General features: G+C 45.0%; 1 protein-coding gene across 1 annotated transcript in view; it reads right to left on the bottom strand.

Annotated features, from left to right (window-relative positions):
• LOC146064789 (uncharacterized) overlaps positions 1-9,514 on the bottom strand; it is a 382,419-nt gene extending 372,905 nt beyond the window's left edge. Inside the window, exon 1 of the mRNA XM_083178664.1 lies at positions 9,403-9,514. The gene's annotated coding sequence lies outside the window, so the exon portion shown is untranslated. The remainder of the gene's footprint in view (positions 1-9,402) is intronic.
• Between the last annotated feature and the right edge of the window lie 13,878 nt (positions 9,515-23,392).

Genomic DNA, 23,392 nt, shown 5'->3' on the forward strand with positions numbered 1-23,392 from the left:
TCGACCCCGCAAGAACCCCCGCAGTGCTGTGCTGCCCGGCCAGTGACCTCCTCCTCCCTGTACTGTACATCCTCTTCCAGATACAGGGAGAAGGAGGAGAGCCCACCCCACAGAAGCTAGTCATGGGCAAAGTGATTCATAGAAATGAGTTGAGACGCAAGGCTCAGCTCAGTGCAGTGTGTTGAGTCAGTGTATCAGCTCACGAGTCACGACTCATTTGGAATTGCAGGCACAAAGAGACAGTGCAGGGCTCACAGCACAGTGCTGGGCTCATGAATCATAGGGAATTACAGGCACAGAGAGACAGTGCAAGGGGCTCACGGCACATTAAGGTCCACATTTATAAAGTAATATTTGCTAAATCTTAACCGCAAATATTAAGTATCCCCCAAATGTATTAAAGGGGGACCGCAGGAATCTCCGATCCCTGCTGCGATCCCCCCTAGGTTTCTATGGGGGATGCGAAGCTGCCCGATGTATCAACATCAGGCAGCACAGCTTCGCACCCCTGGGCTATCGCCATTCTGATATGGCGATAGCCCATTGTAGCCTATGGCTACACATCGCACTGCCCGAGCGGCAGTGCAATCAGCTCGGTCGCAGAGGGGGTCAGCGCATAACCGCGCATGCGCAGACTCCCCGGCTTCCGGGTCAGGGCTTCGCAGGGACAGGCTCCTTTCAGAGCCCTGTCCCTGCACCCTTTCATTTGATAAATCCCGGCGGTATTGCACGATACCGCAATGCGATGTCACCGCGCCGTCATCGCTCTGTAATGATAAATGCGCCCCTTAGTGAGTTGCAGAGTCTCTGTCCCTCAGTGTGCTGGCAGACAGGAAGTAAGACAGTGGCTGGGCCCATGACTCATAGGGAATTGCAGGCAGAGAGAGACAGTGCACAGTTCACAGCACAGGCTTGACTTGGACTCCACTGTTACTGCACTCTCCTTCCTCCTGCTGAGCCTAACGACTCAGGGAGGAGGGGCTGAGCCTGCTATGCTATAATGCTGCTGCTGTCTCGACTCTTGCAACAGTGAGTGACTCGAATCATGCATTCAGCTTAATGATTCCAGTCACTGAGTAGGGATGGCCATCGTTGCCATTGCCATCGATGGTAATTCTGCAGCTGGCCATCGATAGTGCTAAACTATGCAATGGATGACCATTGATATTTTTACATATCGATGGTCATCCATTGTGTTTGTTTGATTGATTGGCCTGTGGGTCAATCAAAACACAGGGCTGGGCTTCACAGGTGTCGGGCGGAGCTAGGCTCCGTGTCCCGGCACTTTGAAAAAAAAAAAAGCAAACCATCGTTTTGCTGTTCCATCGATGGAGGGAAACCAACTGGTTCTCCCCCATCGATGGCAAAAGTATTCAACATCGGCAATGAACCATTGATTATTTAAAATCATCGATGGTCGATGGCCTTCCCTATCACTGAGTCGAGACAGTGATTCACTAGCCATCTCTAACAGCAGCATCAGCACCGTGTAAGGGAGAGAAGGGGAGCTGCTGTGGACCTGCTGCACATGGCCACTGCAACGCAAAGGGCAGCTCTTAACACAAGAGCTGTCCTTTGCAATAATTATTGCATGTCAGTGCATATGGCATATGCAATAATTATCTATGTGGTAGCCGGCAATGTGCCTGTAATATGCTAGCGGACACAATATGGGTCATGATGATGCCAGGTAAATTGGAGGGATATACTAAAAGGATGATCACAAAAAGGGATGATCAGGATGATTGCCTGCAGTTCCAGTTCACACCTCTAGATGTCACTATTTTTTTTTTTTTACTTTAACAGAATATAGTAAATACAGAAATCACATTAAGCTTTTCAATTATATTTATAGTTAAAAAAAGTTACAGGATTTATGTAGCATCTTTTCTATTTACATGGGATGATCACGTTTTTATCGCAGATAATTACACCTGGGACAGTTTTCAATGCGTTTCCAGGGGGATGATGGCTATATCTTTTCTATTTACGTGGGATGATCACCTTTTTATCGCAGATAATTACACCTGGGACAGTTTTCAATGCGTTTCCAGGGGGATGATGGCTATATCTTTTCTATTTACGTGGGATGATCACCTTTTTATCGCAGATAATTATACCTGGGACAGTTTTCTTTGCGTTTCCAGGGGGATGATGGCTATATCTTTTCTATTTACGTGGGATGATCACCTTTTTATCGCTGATAATTATACCTGGGACAGTTATCTATGCGTTTCCAGGGGGATGATGGCTATATCTTTTCTATTTACGTGGGATGATCAGCTTTTTATCGCAGATAATTACACCTGGGACAGTTTTCAATGCGTTTCCAGGGGGATGATGGCTATATCTTTTCTATTTACGTGGGATGATCACCTTTTTATCGCAGATAATTATACCTGGGACAGTTTTCTTTGCGTTTCCAGGGGGATGATGGCTATATCTTTTCTATTTACGTGGGATGATCACCTTTTTATCGCTGATAATTATACCTGGGACAGTTATCTATGCGTTTCCAGGGGGATGATGGCTATATCTTTTCTATTTACGTGGGATGATCACAATTTCATCGCAGATAATTACACCTGGGACAGTTTTCTTTGCGTTTCCAGGGGGAGGATGGCTATATCTTTTCTATTTACGTGGGATGATCACCTTTTTATCGCAGATAATTACACCTGGGACAGTTTTCAATGCGTTTCCATGGGGATTATGGCTATATCTTTTCTATTTACGTGTGATGATCACAATTTCATCGCAGATAATTACACCTGGGACAGTTTTGAATGCGTTTCCAGGGGGATGATGGCTATATCTTTTCTATTTACGTGGGATGATCACCTTTTTATCGCAGATAATTACACCTGGGACAGTTTTCAATGCGTTTCCAGGGGGATGGTGGCTATATCTTTTCTATTTACGTGGGATGATCAACTTTTTATCGCAGATAATTACACCTGGGACAGTTTTCAATGCGTTTCCATGGGGATTATGGCTATATATTTTCTATTTACGTGGGATGATCACAATTTCATCGCAGATAATTACACCTGGGACAGTTTTCTTTGCGTTTCCAGGGGGAGGATGGCTATATCTTTTCTATTTACGTGGGATGATCACCTTTTTATCGCAGATAATTATACCTGGGACAGTTTTCAATGCGTTTCCAGGGGGATGATGGCTATATCTTTTCTATTTACGTGGGATGATCACCTTTTTATCGCAGATAATTACACCTGGGACAGTTTTCAATGCGTTTCCAGGGGGATGATGGCTATATCTTTTCTATTTACGTGGGATGATCACCTTTTTATCGCAGATAATTATACCTGGGACAGTTTTCTTTGCGTTTCCAGGGGGATGATGGCTATATCTTTTCTATTTACGTGGGATGATCACCTTTTTATCGCTGATAATTATACCTGGGACAGTTATCTATGCGTTTCCAGGGGGATGATGGCTATATCTTTTCTATTTACGTGGGATGATCAGCTTTTTATCGCAGATAATTACACCTGGGACAGTTTTCAATGCGTTTCCAGGGGGATGATGGCTATATCTTTTCTATTTACGTGGGATGATCACCTTTTTATCGCAGATAATTATACCTGGGACAGTTTTCTTTGCGTTTCCAGGGGGATGATGGCTATATCTTTTCTATTTACGTGGGATGATCACCTTTTTATCGCTGATAATTATACCTGGGACAGTTATCTATGCGTTTCCAGGGGGATGATGGCTATATCTTTTCTATTTACGTGGGATGATCACAATTTCATCGCAGATAATTACACCTGGGACAGTTTTCTTTGCGTTTCCAGGGGGAGGATGGCTATATCTTTTCTATTTACGTGGGATGATCACCTTTTTATCGCAGATAATTACACCTGGGACAGTTTTCAATGCGTTTCCATGGGGATTATGGCTATATCTTTTCTATTTACGTGTGATGATCACAATTTCATCGCAGATAATTACACCTGGGACAGTTTTGAATGCGTTTCCAGGGGGATGATGGCTATATCTTTTCTATTTACGTGGGATGATCACCTTTTTATCGCAGATAATTACACCTGGGACAGTTTTCAATGCGTTTCCAGGGGGATGGTGGCTATATCTTTTCTATTTACGTGGGATGATCACCTTTTTATCGCAGATAATTACACCTGGGACAGTTTTCAATGCGTTTCCATGGGGATTATGGCTATATATTTTCTATTTACGTGGGATGATCACAATTTCATCGCAGATAATTACACCTGGGACAGTTTTCTTTGCGTTTCCAGGGGGAGGATGGCTATATCTTTTCTATTTACGTGGGATGATCACCTTTTTATCGCAGATAATTATACCTGGGACAGTTTTCAATGCGTTTCCAGGGGGATGGTGGCTATATCTTTTCTATTTACGTGGGATGATCACCTTTTTATCGCAGATAATTACACCTGGGACAGTTTTCAATGCGTTTCCATGGGGATTATGGCTATATATTTTCTATTTACGTGGGATGATCACAATTTCATCGCAGATAATTACACCTGGGACAGTTTTCTTTGCGTTTCCAGGGGGAGGATGGCTATATCTTTTCTATTTACGTGGGATGATCACCTTTTTATCGCAGATAATTACACCTGGGACAGTTTTCAATGCGTTTCCAGGGGGATGGTGGCTATATCTTTTCTATTTACGTGGGATGATCACCTTTTTATCGCAGATAATTACACCTGGGACAGTTTTCTTTGCGTTTCCAGGGGGAGGATGGCTATATCTTTTCTATTTACGTGGGATGATCACCTTTTTATCGCTGATAATTATACCTGGGACAGTTATCTATGCGTTTCCAGGGGGATGATGGCTATATCTTTTCTATTTACGTGGGATGATCAGCTTTTTATCGCAGATAATTATACCTGGGACAGTTATCTATGCGTTTCCAGGGGGATGATGGCTATATCTTTTCTATTTACGTGGGATGATCAGCTTTTTATCGCAGATAATTATACCTGGGACAGTTTTCAATGCGTTTCCAGGGGGATGGTGGCTATATCTTTTCTATTTACGTAGGATGATCACCTTTTTATCGCAGATAATTACACCTGGGACAGTTTTCTTTGCGTTTCCAGGGGGAGGATGGCTATATCTTTTCTATTTACGTGGGATGATCAGCTTTTTATCGCAGATAATTATACCTGGGACAGTTTTCAATGCGTTTCCAGGGGGATGGTGGCTATATCTTTTCTATTTACGTGGGATGATCACGTTTTTATCGCAGATAATTACACCTGGGACAGTTTTCAATGCGTTTCCAGGGGGAGGATGGCTATATCTTTTCTATTTACGTGGGATGATCACCTTTTTATCGCAGATAATTACACCTGGGACAGTTTTCAATGCGTTTCCAGGGGGATGATGGCTATATCTTTTCTATTTACGTGGGATGATCAGCTTTTTATCGCAGATAATTATACCTGGGATAGTTTTCAATGCGTTTCCAGGGGGATGGTGGCTATATCTTTTCTATTTACGTGGGATGATCACCTTTTTATCGCAGATAATTACACCTGGGACAGTTTTCTTTGCGTTTCCAGGGGGACGATGGCTATATCTTTTCTATTTACGTGGGATGATCACCTTTTTATCACTGATAATTATACCTGGGACAGTTTTCAATGCGTTTCCAGGGGGATGATGGCTATATCTTTTCTATTTACGTGGGATGATCAGCTTTTTATCGCAGATAATTATACCTGGGACAGTTTTCAATGCGTTTCCAGGGGGATGATGGCTATATCTTTTCTATTTACGTGGGATGATCACCTTTTTATCGCAGATAATTACACCTGGGATAGTTTTCAATCCGTTTCCAGGGGGATGATAAATATAAAAGTTATAGCCATGTGGGATGATCAGGTTTTTATTGCCAGTATGTATACCTGGGACTGTTTTTTATATGCGTTTCCAAGGAGGTGAAGGCTATAACATTTTTATTTACGTGGGATGATCAGGTTTTTATCGCAGATATGTATACCTGGGACCATTTTCTATGTGCTTTTATGGAGATGATGGCTATATGTTTTTTTTTTATTTACAAGGGATGATCACGTTTTATGGGCCTTATTCTGATTCACTCCTTCTGCCAAATTCCTTCTTAGTTGGACAAAACCATGTGCACTGCAGGTGGGGTAGATGTGACATGTGCAGAGAGAGTTAGATTTGAGTGGGGTTTTACTTCATAGTGAGATCTATATTGCAGTGTAAAAATAAAGCAGTCAGTATTTGCCCTGCACAGAAGCCAAATAACTCACCCAAATCTAATTCTCTCTGGACATTTACACCTGCAGTGCACATGGTTTTATCCATCTAAGAAGGAATTTGCCAAAAGGAGTGAACCAGAACAAGGCCCTTAACCCCTTGAGTGGTATTCTCGGAGATATTCCTGGCTCAGCTGCGCTGCCGCAGCGGGCTGTCCCGGAATATTTCCGGTCATATCACTAATGCAGAATAGGTGTGCACCAGTGGTGTCCAGGTGTGCAACACTGGTGCAGCACCTCTAGAGGCCTCTCCCACACCCTTCCAGTCCCCCCGTCACCTTCGCTCCGTCAATCAATACCCTGGACCTCCGGAGACCCGCCAGCCGCCCGCCGGCGGCAGGCTCGGGTGTGGTCGGCGCGGCTCGAGGGGACTCGGGAGTGCTCAGGCACCAGACTCCTCCCGAGCCGCCGCGAACATCCCCCAGCTTGCCGCCGACTTCACTGCTGAATGTGACAGGCGGCTTAGGCAGAGGGGACAGCGGCAGCACTAAAGGGAAGCGCTGGCGTACTATCGCCGGAGCGGAGGCGAGGGAGGGGGGCTTGCAACTTTATGTGGTGGGTACTTCTGGGGCAGGACAAACCTGCCCTGATAGGTTTGTCCTGCCCCAGCAAAACCCACCACTCAAGGGTTAGTCCCAGGTATAATTATCTGCGATAAAGACGTGATCATCCCACGTAAATATAAAATAAATAGCCATCATCCCCCTGGAAACGCAAAGAAAACTGTCCCAGGTGTAATTATCTGCGATGAAATTGTGATCATCCCATGTAAATAGAAAAGATATAGCCATCATCCCCCTGGAAACGCATTGAAAACTGTCCCAGGTGTAATTATCTGCGATAAAAAGCTGATCATCCCACGTAAATAGAAAAGATATAGCCATTATCCCCCTGGAAACGCAATGAAAACTGTCCCAGGTGTAATTATCTGCAATAAAAACGTGATCATCCCACGTAAATAGAAAAGATATAGCCATCCTCCCCCTGGAAACGCAAAGAAAACTGTCCCAGGTGTAATTATCTGCGATGAAATTGTGATCATCCCACGTAAATAGAAAAGATATAGCCATAATCCCCATGGAAACGCATTGAAAACTGTCCCAGGTGTAATTATCTGCGATAAAAACGTGATCATCCCACGTAAATAGAAAAGATATAGCCATAATCCCCATGGAAATGCATAGATAACTGTCCCAGGTGTAATTATCTGCGATAAAAAGGTGATCATCCCACGTAAATAGAAAAGATATAGCCACCATCCCCCTGGAAACACATTCACAACCATCCCAGGTATAATTATCTGCGATAAAAAGCTGATCATCCCACGTAAATAGAAAAGATATAGCCATCATCCCCCTGGAAACGCAATGAAAACGGTCCCAGGTGTAATTATCTGCAATAAAAACGTGATCATCCCACGTAAATAGAAAAGATATAGCCACCATCCCCCTGGAAACGCATTGAAAACTGTCCCAGGTATAATTATCAGCGATAAAAAGCTGATCATCCCACGTAAATAGAAAATATATAGCCATCATCCCCCTGGAAACGCATAGATAACTGTCCCAGGTGTAATTATCTGCGATGAAATTGTGATCATCCCACGTAAATAGAAAAGATTTAGCCATAATCCCCATGGAAACGCAAAGAAAACTGTCCCAGGTGTAATTATCTGCGATAAAAAGGTGATCATCCCACGTAAATAGAAAATATATAGCCATCATCCCCCTGGAAACGCACTGAAAACTGTCCCAGGTGTAATTATCTGCGATGAAATTGTGATCATCCCACGTAAATAGAAAAGATATAGCTATAATCCCCATGGAAACGCATATAAAACGGTCCCAGGTATAATTATCTGCGATAAAAACGTGATCATCCCACGTAAATATAAAATAAATAGCCATCATCACCCTGGAAACGCAAAGAAAACTGTCCCAGGTGTAATTATCTGCGATGAAAATGTGATCATCTCACGTAAATAGAAAAGATATAGCCATCCTCCCCCTGGAAACACATAGATAACTGTCCCAGGTTTAATTATCTGCGATAAAAACCTGATCATCCCACGTAAATAGAAAAGATATAGCATCATTCCACTAAAAATAAATATAGGTATGTGTAGTTTAATATACAATAAAAATGGGATAATGCACTTTTTACTGCAAATTATAAGGACAAAAGACACTTAGATGGTCTGAATGACATATAATTTGATGTTTACACCTTTTTTTTTTTAGTTCGTTAAGGTTGAAATCAGTAAAAATTGTGACATCTAGTGTATTGGAGGTGAACTGCACTCAATCATCCCGATCATCCCTTTCTGCAATCATCCTTTTAGTACATCCCTAAATTGGAGCAGACAAGGGTATTGCCAGGGGATGTACTCAAAGGTTTTATATGCTGAGCCACTTTTCTAGCACAAGGTCTAATTAATTTAGCATTTTACTTTCAGCTTCAATACCACCAAAATTATACATTTTATATAGGAGTTCAAACAAACATGGGCAGAACCCACTGATCTGTGACATTAAAGTAGTATAATAAAAAGTTACACAGGCATCTGATGCCAGCACCCCACAATAGGCAGGTCCGGGGTTGTTTTTTTTAGTAACTTCATCCCCTTTTATACAAACTTATTTCCAGGTGGGCATTTCCCCTATCCAAGGGCAGATCCAGGAGAAAATTACAGGGTGGGCACCAAGATAGGAGAGAGGGGGTGGGGGGGGGGTTCTGGTGCCAGTGTGCACGCTCTCAGAGAGCGTAGAGAGAGGAGAGCAGAGAAAGGGCGAGAATGGGATGGAAAATAGGTCCTGGCATTTAAAGTTCACAGGCCGACCCAACCCCATTGCACTCTAGTGCCCCCATCACACATGTCCTGTCCCCATTACTCCTGCCCCACACTGTCCCCATTACTCCTGCCCCACACTGTCCTCATTGCTCCTGCCTCACACTGTCCCCATTGCACCTGCCCCACACTGTCCCCGTCCGTCCCCCCGTGCAGAGTGCGGGCGGCGCTGGCGAGGTGACGCCAGCAGAGCTCTCCTCTCCGCAGACAGACCTCAATGCCGGCGCTGCGCTGCTCACTCACCACAGGTGTGTCGGCTCCCAGGATAGTGACTGCGTCTCTACTGGCGCTCCGGCTCCGACGGGAAGGGGAGAAGGCGGCGTCCGCGGATTGGCTCCTCTGCCCTGCACAGACCATGTGTGCAGGGCAGGCCAATCATCTCACACACAGGTGACCGAGGGCGGGCTTACAGGCTGACTAGCAGCCAGCCCAGCCCTATTATATATACATTTGATATACATTGAACGGGGCAGCAGGTAAAATCCGCCCATGCCCCGATCAGCCAGCATCAGCTGTCATATTCCACATTTCCCTGCGTCATCCAAGCCTTACACCAGACCAGCTTTCATCCAACTAGTGGTGGTGGTATAAGTTGTGTTCAGGAAAAAGGAGACGGAGAATGTAAATAGTGTTATAACGCGCGCGCCGCGCCCGCCCCCCCCCCCCCCCCCAAAAAAAACCACACACACACAAGACGCCCCACTTGCGTATTACCAGCTAGTTTGTATCCTCCTTTGCGGGTCGGGTGGCACAGGCTCGTTTGTATCCTCCTTTGTGGGTTGGTTGGCACAAGCTGGAGCACGGCACACCGCTCCTCCCCTGTAAGGCAAGCCCGGGACTAGTGCGAGCTTCTGCAGCCGCGCACGTGCTATACCGCTTCCTCTGATGACACGTGCGCACCCACCGGCGTGTAGGCTCTTCCTTTCATGTGCCGCGATAGTAACGATCACACATACCTAGCATGCGCAGTGGTGATCCATCGCTGTCTGCTATTGTACGGCACGTGTACTGTACGTTGCAGTGTTGTGCTGCAGTGCTGGCTGGATGGCACACTGCTGCTGCTGCACCACCACTTGTACACTTGCAGTGCATGCGTCCAGAAAATATGCAAATAGCACTTTTGTCTTTTGGAAAGCAGCCTATCTTTTTAAACTGATGAAGTGCTGCATTTATCATCAATCGCAATTCTATGCAATCTGTAAGCAATGTTAGCACCTAAGATGACAGTGTGCAGGATGGATCTTATCCTATACAATGTGCGGTGCCTACTACAGAGCACCTCCTGCGCATGTATGCACATGCACACCACAAATGTGCAGCTGCAATTACATCGAAGGGTTCCTGACAACCCTTTGCATATACCTCCCAACTGTCCCAATTAGAGCGGGACAGTCCCGCTTATTGCAGACCGTCCAGCTGCAGTCCTTCCTGGGGTTTTGCAGTGGGTATGGGAAGCCAGTGATCACCAGTTCATTGTGGAAAGGGAGCCAGGGGCTGATAAGGCATGCCCCCAAAATAACGCCAAGCGGAGGTCCCTCTGTAGGGTTGATGCCAGGCGATCAACTGAGGGAGGGGCACATACTACCACAAAGTGTACCAGGCGGCCATGAAGTGTGCAGGTGCTGGCAAGAGAGAAAGAAATTGAAGGGGGTACATAGCCAGAGACCCCGCAGACGTGTGATGCCGTCACCGGCCGGGGTGTCAGTGGGTCTCTGGGGAGATGATTATGCTGAGAAGCCGTATCAATTGACACAGACGCAGCAGCGTCAACGCAGCAGCCAATCGGGGAGTAGGCTGGGGGCAGGGAGTCACATAGAAATAATATGACCCAGAGAGTGGCGGTGGATGAACTCTGTATGGCCCTGGAGGGGCTGTCTGTCTACGTGACTGAGGTCTGTGTCCTTCCCGTCTGTCAAGTGCTGCGCTGCGGCTCAAAACCGGTACATTGGTTTTTAGCCTGTACAGACCATTAAAAAATGGTACTGTACCGGCTATATCAGAGACACACTAGTAGATTTCATTTAAAAAAACTTTGCCAAAATCTCTCATAAGGTCCATACACACTGGGCGATTATGCCCAGCGTGTATGGACAGTGATAATCGCTATCATCGCTGGGGGGAAAGCCCCTCAGTGCATACACACTGAGCCGCTTTTCCCCCTGCCCGGCACCAACAGCGGGGGGGGGGGGCGCCCAGCTTTGCATAGCCCAGAGCTATGCAAAGCCGCTTATCTGCTGGTAATTCCATACACACTGGGCGGCTTTGAGCTGAAAGCTGCTCAAACTTGCTGTTTTGAGCGGCTTTCAGTTCAAAGTCGCCCGGTGTGTATGGGCCTATAGATTTATCTTTCACCAAAGTAGTCCGTACACACTGAGCTATTTTCCTAAAGAGCAAAACATTTTCAGGAGGCAAAAGACTTTGCTTAAAATCTTCCATTATAAGGCTATTTACATAATGGGCGGGGTTTGAATTCTGAGTCCGGCCAGTCGGGATACCGACGTCGGGCTAATGACTGTCGGGATTCTGACTGTAGGACCCCTATACCACACCCATTGGAGGGCAGTGGCGGTGGTGACATATACATTACCGCCATTACAAAATATACGGTACTTATGTATTATCTGGCCGCCCGATTTTTTCATTGCATGCCACTACTTAAGGCATGCGATGCGATGCGATTTATCATTGTAAAGACCCGATTTTTAATTGTATAGTCAACCAAGGGTGATTTCATACCCCCACTATCCAACTACGCATGGAGTTGATTTTATATAGTGTGGCGAGCCACCGAGCCCGAAGCGTGGCGAGCGCAGCGTGCCCCGCGAGGAGACGCGGATTACTTTACATGTATTCTGCGTCCCCTCTTGGGGCTCGCTGCGCTCGCCACGCTTCGGGCTCGGTGGCTCGCTGTGCTCGCCACACTATATAAAATCAAATCCATGCATAGTTGGATAGTGGGGGTATGAAATCACCCATGGGTGACTATACAATTAAAAATTGAGTCTTTACAATGAAAAATCGCATCTCATGAATTGTATGCCACTATATTGCATGCGATGCGATGTCAAAATCGGGACTCAGGACAGGCACAGAGGGGGTTATTCTGGTTGGTCCGGTTGGACCGCGTTCGCACAGGACAGAGTTTTTTTTCAACTGCGCATGCGTACCATTCGCTATGCGCATGTGCGGTGACAGCACACTGCACACGAACGGACTTTCCCGAGCAAAAAATCCTATCCGCAAGCGCGCGGTCACAGTGGGCGTGATGTGGGCATTTTCGGGGAGAGGCCAGAAAAGTGGGCAAATCTGGGCTTATACCTGTGCGTACAAGGGGGTGTGCACTAAAACTGCACGGAGGGACAACCGCCTCACTCGGCGAGCGCACAGTGCATTTTTGGCCCAAAACAGTCGGACGCCAAAGAGTGCTCAATACCACTGTTAGAGTTTCCGCCTGAGTACGGACGCCCTGGGTCTGCTATTTTATACCAAATACAAGTGAATTACATACACCTGACTGCAATATTATCCAATGCTGCAGCCTATTTAGTGAAAAAACTAGTTTCAGTACCTGCAAGCGGTACTTGTTTCCTAGCACGGCGCCACCGATTTTAATTGTATGCAATCGGGTTGCAAAAACTGGTTCAATTGCATCGCATGCAACCAAATCACATGCGATGCGATCGACCCGACCGATCGCAGCGAGCCTGCGAGGGGCGGCGGTACGCATCCTCCGACCTTTTCATACCCCCACTATCCACGTCAGCATGGAGTTGATTTCATATAGTGTGGCGAGCGCAGCAAGCCACCGAGCCCGAAGCGTGTCGAGCACAGTATGCCCCGCGAGGGGACGCGCATTACTTCACAGGTATTATGCGTCCCCTTGCTGCGCTCGCCACACTATATAAAATCAACTCCACGCCGACGCGGATAGCGGGAGTATGAAAAGGTCGGAGGACGCGTACTCCGACCTCACGGGCTCGCTGCGCTCGCCTCGCTTCGGGTTGGCGTTCGTCGGGGGGTGGCGTTAACAATGGGGAGCATCTGACATAGAAATTACCCATCAGGGTGGGTATACAATCAAAAATTGGGTATGGGGGGCCATTTAACATTGGTTCCTATGTAAAATCGGGTCCATCGCATTGGTCGCATTGTATGCCATTATAATGGCATACAATGGACCCGATTTTACATAGCAATTTAACATTACATACAATGCTTACAATGTAAAATCGGGTTGGTCGCGTCGGTCGCATCACATGCCATTATAATGGCATGCGATGGACCCGATTTTACATTTGTCGTGAAACCTCAAAAAAAGCCTGAAATCATGTCGGTCGGGTCCCATCGCAAACCTTAAGTTAAGGTATGCGATGGGACCCGATGGGCGCCGTGTTAGGAAACAAGTACACTGCAAGCCATACACAGCACTGAAATACATTGCAAGGTTCTCTTTCTACACTTCTCACCATTTCAAGGTAGGTTTATTTTTATGTCGTATTAATCCACACATGTTTCAATGTGTCCATTTAGTTACTTTTTAACCATCTACACCCTTAATGCAAGTGTGCTTTTAATGTTAGGAAAACAGGATACACAATTCATAGGAGTCGACATGTGTCAACTTTTTCACTGCAACACAAACATACAATTCACAAAATTTATTTACACACCTCTATCACGTGTAACACCACCAATGTGGTTTTGTTTCACATTCCCTACTTGCAATGTTTGTAAAATGTCTTATGCTCATGGACACAATTTTGCCCTCAATCTATGTATAAATAGTTACTTTAGTTAGTTTCTTGATCACACTCTGTATGTAAGATGCCAGGAAGCATAATATTGAAAAAACATATCTGTAGCAAAGGTTTCCAACATCTGCACATCATTCTGTAATGTCTTTTTATTTAATTCTTAGGTGATGGTTTCCCACTAACCATTTTGTCATGCTTGGTCCATTCACACATCTTCACCTCTATCAGTCACTATCAGCATCTATCACTGTTGTTTGGGAAGGGAGGAAACATATGTATTCCTCTCTTATAAATGTCTCATTAACCCCATGGTTGCCTACCTGACCCACTCCATGAGGGAGACAATGCTCTGTTGCTGGACTTAACTGGTAATGTATGAGTAACGGATGCGGTCATCTATTAGAATGAACTTAGGTCTACAGTCATTAGGTCGACCCCACTAGGTCGACTGGCAGGAAGGTCGACCTGACTTAAGGTCGACATGGGCCAAGGTCGACATGACTTAAGGTCGAATTTGCATAAAGGTCGACATGAGGAAGGTCGACTGGTCATAAGGTCGACATGGGTTTTTCACTGTTTTTTTGAGCCGACATGTGCCGACAGGCGGTATTTCATGCCCTACCATCCACTAGGCCGTGGTGGGAGAATAAAATAGTGTGCCGAGCGCAGCGAGGCACCGTGCCCGAAGCATCGCGAGCGATGCGAGGGTCCGATTCTCATTGCCAACTGTGTCCATGTCGACTGTGTCGACATTCGGATAAAAAAACAGTGAAAAACCCATGCCGACCTTATGACCAGTCGACTTTCCTCATGTCGACCTTTATGCAAATTCGACCTTAAGTCATGTCGACCTTGGCCCATGTCGACCTTAAGTCAGGTCGACCTTCCTGACAGTCGACCTAGTGGGGTAGACCTAATGACTGTAGACCTAAGTTCATTCTGACAGATGTCCCGATTCCATGAGTAACATCACCTGCAGTCAAACACCTTTCTAAGCTATTAAGTAGCTGACAATTAGAAATTACCTGCTAAATGGTGGAGCTGAACATTTTCTTCCTCATGGAGGCAACCATGATCAAGCCATCATTGCAACCAACTCAACACCATACTCATTGATGTGTATGTACACACAAATAATGTATTGTTACACAATGAGCAACAAAAAATCAACATCAAACAGGTTCTTTTAATGTTGTAAAAAATTATTTAATGCTGTTAAGCATCACAGCTAATTTTATTTTGTTTTTAAACTGAAAATAATATTAACATGTAATTTGAAAAAGCAACCAGACAGAACAAAAAGTGCCATTACATAAAACATGTGAGACACAGCAGGTGCATGGTGAAATGAAAGGCCACACCACCATCCGAACTGCATCATCCAGGAATAATGCTAACCAGGATCCACAGCATCAAACGAATACCCTGCATTTCAAGATTGAGAAATACAGATTTTAGTACCCTTTGCACGGGAATGAATAGAGTTAGCACACAGGAAGTGGCGCACCACAGCAAAGGACAAGATTTGGGGCCAAATCGCACACAAAGTCAATAAGGTGACACCAGATAATTTATTCCGCCCTCTTTTCCCCTTGGTTGGTGGGGACTTGGGGGCAGCGAGTTTTCGCTCTCTTCGTACAGTGGCCAGAGGAGGCTCAGATGATGAGGAAGGTGGTGGTGCAACTTGGGGTGGGGCAGCAGATGGAATTGCTGCTTGGCCCGCCATAAGCGACCTGGCGGTGGTGGCAAGGATCTGCCAGAATGTCATTCTGGCGGCTGATTTGCTGGGCGGTGGTGGCAATGGCAGCTGCCAGAATGTCATTCTGGTGGATGGACTGCTCATACATCTTAGTCATGGCAGCCACCCACTCCGCCTTTAATGCCGCTCATGACGGGCCCCAGTCTCCACCCCTTGCTGCAAGATATTATTAAGCAGCTGGCTTCCAATGGGATCCACAGGCGTTGGGGGAGCCTGTGGGCGAGCTGATGGTAGAGGCTGCTGTAGTGGTGGGCATGAAGAGGAAGGGTCTGGTGACTGTCCACCTGAGCTATGTAAAAAAATATATATATTGTCACCATCACATCAATAAACAATGTATGTTACCATCAACAATACAGTTCACACATTTACCTGATATCTCAGCAGCAAAAGCCTCCGCCGGGAGCTCATTATCCATATTGGATACCCCCCTGATCTCTACCTCATCGATTATATCCAAGGCAAAGGACTCCAGGGGGTATACTCCAAGGTGGAGGGCAATGGGCCACTCCCGGTGGACATGCTGGGAGCATACCAGTCAGTCATCTTCCTCTTCATGCCCCCTTTGAAATCCTGCCACCTAAAAAACATGACAACAATGTTTAGTCACAACATATCTTAAGCCCTCTGCTACTGCACAGCATTAGTACTGATAATTTAACATGGTTGCAGATATGGTATGTATCTGTATACGTTTGCAGCCCACACATTTCTGTAACCATTAATAAGCATCACACTATCACATACTTAACTCTATTGAAGCCTAATGGGCAGAACATATGTCAGTATGTTTTATTTAGAGGATTCTTATGACACATTTTTCGGTTCCTACATTTTTGAAACACAAGTATGGATGACCCGTCACATAATTAACATGACCTCAAATGTGGCCCTAAGCTCACCTCACCCCAAGGGTGCAATTCACCTCATGTCAAGCACTCCCCTCTGATTGTGTTCACATGTGTCATTGAATTTTCATACTATGTACAAACACACCTTGATATTAATTGCTATAGACAAATTTAACATATGTACAAAAATATTTATATATCAGGAGAAACAACACACTTGCCTTTTCCTCACCGACTTCACATCCCTCTGCACTGTTGCCACCTTATTTATTTATTTACAGTTTCTTATATAGCGCAGCAGATTCCGTTGCACTTTACAATAGTAGACAGTGATAAGACAAACTGGGTAACAACAGACAGACTTGGAGGTAGGAGGGCCCTGCTGCAAGCTTACAATCTATAGGGATATAGGGGGGAAACATAAGGACAGGCACCAGTAATAGCATAGCAGTTACAAGTCAAGAAGGGAAGCTATATAATACATAAGTGCCTCGGAGGGTTATGCATGTAGAACTTAAATATGATAGGCTTGCCTGAAGAGGTGAGTTTTCAGGGAACGCTTGAAAGTTTGGAGACTGGTGGAGAGTCTTAATGTGCGTGAAAGGGCATTCCATAGGATGGGAGCAGCCCGATAAAAGTCCTGTAATAATGAATGGGAGCTAGTGATCCGTGCAGAAGAGAGACGCAGATCTTGCGTAGAGCGTAGTGGTCGAGATGGGAGATATTTTGTGATAAGTACAGAGATATATGCTGGTGCAGTATGGCTTTATAAGCAAGTAGAAGTTTTATATTGAATACGGTAAAATACAGGCAACCAATGGAGGGACTGGCAGAGCGGATCAGCAGACGTTGAGCGTCTTGCAAGGAAGATCAGCCTAGCAGCAGCATTTAAAATTGATTGCAGTGGTGAGAGTCTGTTCTTGGGAAGACCAGTTAGGAGACTATTGCAATAATCAATGCGGGATATAATGAGTGCATGGATAAGAGATTTGGTAGTGTCTTGTGTGAGATAGGGTCGTATTTTGGATATGTTTTTTAGATGCATGTAACATGATTTGGAGACAGATTGAATGTGGGGAAGAAAGGACAGTTCAGAGTCGAGGATGACCCCTAAGCAACAAGCTTGTGGGGTAGGGTAGATTATCGAGTTGTCAACAGTGATGGAGATGTCAGGATGGTAACTGTTCTTAGTTGGTGGGAATATAAGTAATTCCGTTTTGGAAATATTGAGTTTGAGTTGGCGACAAGACATCCAAGATGAGATGGCAGAGAGACAATCAGAGACTCGACCGAAAACCACTGGTGACAACTCTGGGGTTGATAGATAGATTTGAGTATCATCAGCATACAAGTGATACTGAAATCCGAAAGAGCTGATTAGTTTGCCAAGAGAGGAGGTATAGATTGAGAAAAGCAGAGGACCTAAGACTGAACCTTGCGGAACTCCGACTGACAGAGGTAATGAAGAGGAAGTAGAGTTGGAGAAGCGAACACTGAAAGAGCGATCAGATAGGTAAGATGTGAACCAGGAAAGGGCTGTATCATTAAGACCTAGGGAGTATAGTGTTTGTAAGAGAAGAGAGTGATCGACGGTGTCAAATGCAGCAGAAAGATCACGAAGAATAAGTAGTGAGTAATTGCCTTTAGACTTAGCCGTTACCAGATCATTCACCACTTTAGTCAGTGCTGTGTCAGTGGAGTGTTGAGAGCGAAAACCTGACTGAAGTGTTGACTTCATCTGTGATTTTCTCCCAAATCTTGTCCTTCGCAGAGGAAGTCAGCCTCTTGATGCTTAACTCTATCCATTCCCATGCTCGGGGGACCAAAATCTATAATTCTCGCTCCTGAAATGCAGGGTTTTTTTTTTTTGCTGGGATCCTGGCTAACACACTACCTAGATGATGCCCCCCCGTTTCCTGGTGCGACCAGTCACCTCACCATGCACCTGCTCGGTCTCAGATGTTTCAAGCAATGGCACATCTTGTTCTGGCTGGTTGCTTGGCCCTGCTTGAGGGTCAGGACTTGGCCCAGGGTCTGGTTGAGAGCCTGACCCTTGGTCTGCCTGGTCTCTTTGGCTGCGGCTCCCTCTACTCCTCCTCCGCTCCTCTTCCCTGCTCATGATAGCCTCAGTCATGGACTGCAGTTTAGCAAGACTCATCTGACCCTGACCCAGACATGTTTGCAGCAAGTTTACTATGCTGCTGGTGAGCTATATATAGGCCAGAATCCGCCCCTTTTTATTTAAAAACATAAAACATGTTAATTCACACCAACTTCCCCCCAAAATCACGGCGTAGTTACGGCGTAGTAACGGCATAAGTAACGCAACAACACAATCAGCTTATATGTCCCTGTAAGCATAGGCTTCGTGTATGTGGCTGCGTGCATTTCTGTGAATTATCATTTACAAAAAAAATATAAGAAAACTACGCACAATACTTGAGTAAGCATGTGTACGCACATGCAGATTGTACAGGCTTGCTAACAGTACAACGCATACATACTGTTAATACTAAATGGATTAATAAACTTTACACAAAATAAGAGTGTTTTCAACCAATCAGAGAGCAGCATAAGTTATATATGGGGCTGCAATTAATAGCTGCGCCATTGCCAATATGACTACCACGAGGGCAGCGCCATTCTCACTGAGGGAACTTGTGGCCCTCGTTAGGTTAATGGACCAGCGTCTGGGGCCCATGGGCCCCTACATATGCAACAAAGATAAGCGCGGGCATATAATTCTGCCCGGCACTTAATCTGAGACCGCACCGGGGTCCGGCGAACGATCGGCCAGCTTGAAAGACGCTGTTCCGACCTTCAGGAGGAGACAGCCGGAGTTACTGGCTAGGATCCGCCATTATGTAAATCGATGTAAGTATTGTGCAAATCTTTAGAAAATTTTCGTTTTTTTTATTTATTTTTTTATTTCTATGTGTATGTTATGGGTAGAGGTGTATGGGTATAAGTGTATGGGTATAAGTGTATTAGTAGAGGTGTAGGGATAGAGGTGTATGGGTGTGGATTATTACAAGAATTAAAAAAAAAATGGACACTTTATAATACGCTTGATTTATTAGTGCACTCATCATTTATCAATTTTTTTTGTAATTTATAACTAATTGCATATCAATTATCCCTCAACATTGTTATTGCAGCACGCGCAAGGGCACGACAGAGAGCCAGAGAGGAGGCTGAGCAGCCGGAAGAGGAGGCTGAGCAGCCGGAATAGGAGGCTGAAGTTGTCCTGCAGGAGGAGGCAGCAGCAGCCTCTTCCCACCCCTGTGTGTACACCATCTCCTCTACCTCCACCCACTCCCCAGCCTCATCACATTCCTCGCCCAACACCCACTCCTCTGCCTCCATCCATTTCCCACCACCCCCTTTCCAAACATCCTACCACTCCCCAACACCCACCCCCAATCCCCACCACACCCAACTACCTTGGCCTATACTCCTCTCCCTGCATCACCCCTCATTACATTGCAACGGAATCTGCTGCGCTATATAAGAAACTGTAAATAAATAAATAAATTACATCCCCAATCGAGCATCAACAATTTGAGGACACAGTGGCCCAGCTGATGGGGACAATATTATTTGTTGGCATACTTCTTGGGCTAACACATGGCCACAATTAAAAATTAGATTTTTGATTATTCTTTTTTTTTTAATAAAAATTTGTTAACAGTTAGAAGTTTTATGTGGTTTCTATAGTTACATGTTAGAGTGTTTCATAGTGCAGGTGGACATAGGTACATGTCAGATTTATATGTAATTTAAAGTGAAGGTTATGGCTTGTTGTGGTTATGGAATGTTGTGGGCATGTGTGGGTTGTAGGGGTAAATTAGACATGATTGTTATTTGTGGGTCCAGTAAAACATCACACATATCATTAGTGTAGCAAGACATGTAAATAAATAGGAACATATTAAGTATGCTCATTAATTATACAATGTCCAAAAAAAAAAAACCTCTCACTAATACACATTGGGGTAAACATAGATGCTATAACCATTTCAACATTAGTACACATTAAATAGACATGTAATTAGGGTTAAATTGTATTAATATTAAGGGAGACAAATGAGGTAATTAGAAGGAAATCAAACATGATACTTAGGATAATTGGAAAAGTGATAGCATCCAACTTTAAAGGGATTTCTCTTTAAAGATGTATACTACCAATTTTCTCATTAGCGGACCAATTGCTGGTCCAGAAAAGTACGATCCCGTGCTCAGGCATACGCCACTGCTTGTGATCGGAGCTGTCTCTGATCGTCGAGACTGTGGACCATCCATGCACGGGAGCGTACGCTCATATGAACGCCACTCACCATTGTCGGTTGCTGACTCTGTCCGTGTATGGATGCATTGTGGGCGGCATCACGCTCGTAAGAACCTATGCGTGAAGTGCTAGGACAGACTGTACGCACAGGGTCTGACCGAACCAACCAGAATAACCCCCAGAGTCACAGACAGAAGCGCCTGACTGCAGTACAATATATGCATCAGCTGGCTGCATGACACACCCAACAGCTGTCATATCACTGCGCTGAGCCTGCTAGGGTCTGGACGTATTTAGGATGTGATTCCAGTTCATTCGGATGGGGCTGAATTCGGCCTGGTCTGTTGTTTGATGGCCTGCGCATGGTCTTTTATGCGCATGTGCAGGTCCCCTTTGTGAATGGGCTGAGCAACTTGCTTGGTGCTGAGCTGTTCGCAGGGATCGGGGCAGATGGGAATGGGTGTTGCCTATGATAATGCCCAGCATTTCATGGGTGTCTCCATGAAGATGCTGGGCATTCCCATGGGTACACGAGCGGGATGATGTGTGCCAGGGGCGGCGGCTGGCGCCACATGATGTCAGTCGCTCATCCTGTCTTTGTCCCGCCACTCGCAAATAAAAGTCTATTCCCACTGCCTTTTATTTGTGAATACAGGAGAAATCATCCGATGGTCAGTGACCATCAAATTATTTCTCCTGCTGCGATGCATGCAAGAAGATGTGTTTTCATAACACATCCCATCGCATGGCTGTGAGGGGAAATGGCGACGGGGGTGGGGGGGATGGATTTTCGGTGGTGCAGATTTTCAGCAGGTTAGGCTCTCTGGCACCCGGTAAGCTGTGATCTTCACAGCTTGAGTCAAAAAGAATTAAGCCCTTGGTCAGCCTAGCCCGCAATTTCACACATGCGGCTGACTCCATAATACTACCCGTGACCCGCAGGGCCCTAAGAGTCCACCTATGTTGTCTAGCAGTAAATCTGCTTCTGCAGAGGTGAGTGTATTAAGGCTAGAGATAGGGTAGTAGGGTTAATCTTTAGGGTGAGTAGGCTGCTATAGATACACACAATAGATACACACAATGGGCGGTATTGACCATGACCCGACAGGAACACTGTAGTGACTGTCACCCAGCACCAGTGGTAAAGTGCCCTACTACATGTAGGCTATGTTGTAACTTGTATGTATATAAGTATAGGGGGATGTATATATGGGGGGTGGGATGGGCTGTGTGTGTGTGTATATTATATATATATATATATATATATATATATATATATATATATATACAAACAGATAAGGAGCGCACTCACCAGACTTGAGATAAAACTTCAAACTTTTATTGATCCATTTAAAATTTCCAAGGCAAGGTCGACGTTTCAGGTCACCGCATGACCCTTTTTCAAGACTGCATAAGCCTGGATCCCTGAAGCAGTATGACACCCCAGCCGTTGCTTAGGAAATTTGAGAGTGCTGTTTTCTTCTATCAATATATATATATATATATATATATATATATATATATATATATATATATAAGGGCCGCGGATTCATGTTATATGTGGCATCCTTAAGAGTATGAAAATGTGGATGGGTCTTTTTACTCTGGAAAACCTACAATAAATGTCCATTTGTTTTTTTAAAAAAAAGTATTATTTCTTGTATCATTGCTTATATACAGCCACTGAGTGGTAATTTACTATAGCGCACCTCTATTCTCCTATATATATATATATATATATATATATATATATATATATATATATATATATATATATATATATATATATGTAGAAAGAAATTGGAGAAAAAGCGCAGATATGAGCAAAGTGTAAAACAAATTTTACTAAAAGTGCAGGCTCACATACATCATAGATAACAGCAAACAGCTTGCCACAGTGATATCCAACACGGTGCACCAACGACTTGAATAGCCGGGACCAGCCTTTTCGCCGCCGTCAGGGCCTCCGTGGTCAGGAACTCCAAAAGCACAACGTTGTCAGTTTAGGCCACGCCCAACCGGTTTCGTCATCTGGGGACTTCGTCATCTGGGGACACCCCCTGACGAAGTCCCCAGATGACGAAACCGGTTGGGCGTGGCCTAAACTGACAACGTTGTGCTTTTGGAGTTCCTGACCACGGAGGCCCTGACGGCGGCGAAAAGGCTGGTCCCGGCTATTCAAGTCGTTGGTGCACCGTGTTGGATATCACTGTGGCAAGCTGTTTGCTGTTATCTATGATGTATGTGAGCCTGCACTTTTAGTAAAAAATTTTTACACTTTGCTCATATCTGCGCTTTTTCTCCAATTTCTTTCTACATGTGATTGGGACAATTAAAGCTAAGGTCTGGCTTTATTTGGAGAGAGCTGCACTACATCCTGACCCAAGGACGCACTCCTATATTCTGAAGCTTGTGGCTGTGCGCAGTCTGGATCAACATTTTGTCTATATATATATATATATATATATATATATATATGCAGATGTAGTGCGGCACTCTCGGCATAATAAGACACACTTAGTCAGCTTGACCACAAGCTGACTAAGTGTGTCTTATTATGCCGAGAGTGCCGCACCACACC

This window comes from Crinia signifera, chromosome 1, assembly GCF_055691185.1.
Source record: "Crinia signifera chromosome 1, ASM5569118v1, whole genome shotgun sequence".
Classification (NCBI taxonomy): Eukaryota; Metazoa; Chordata; class Amphibia; order Anura; family Myobatrachidae; genus Crinia; species Crinia signifera.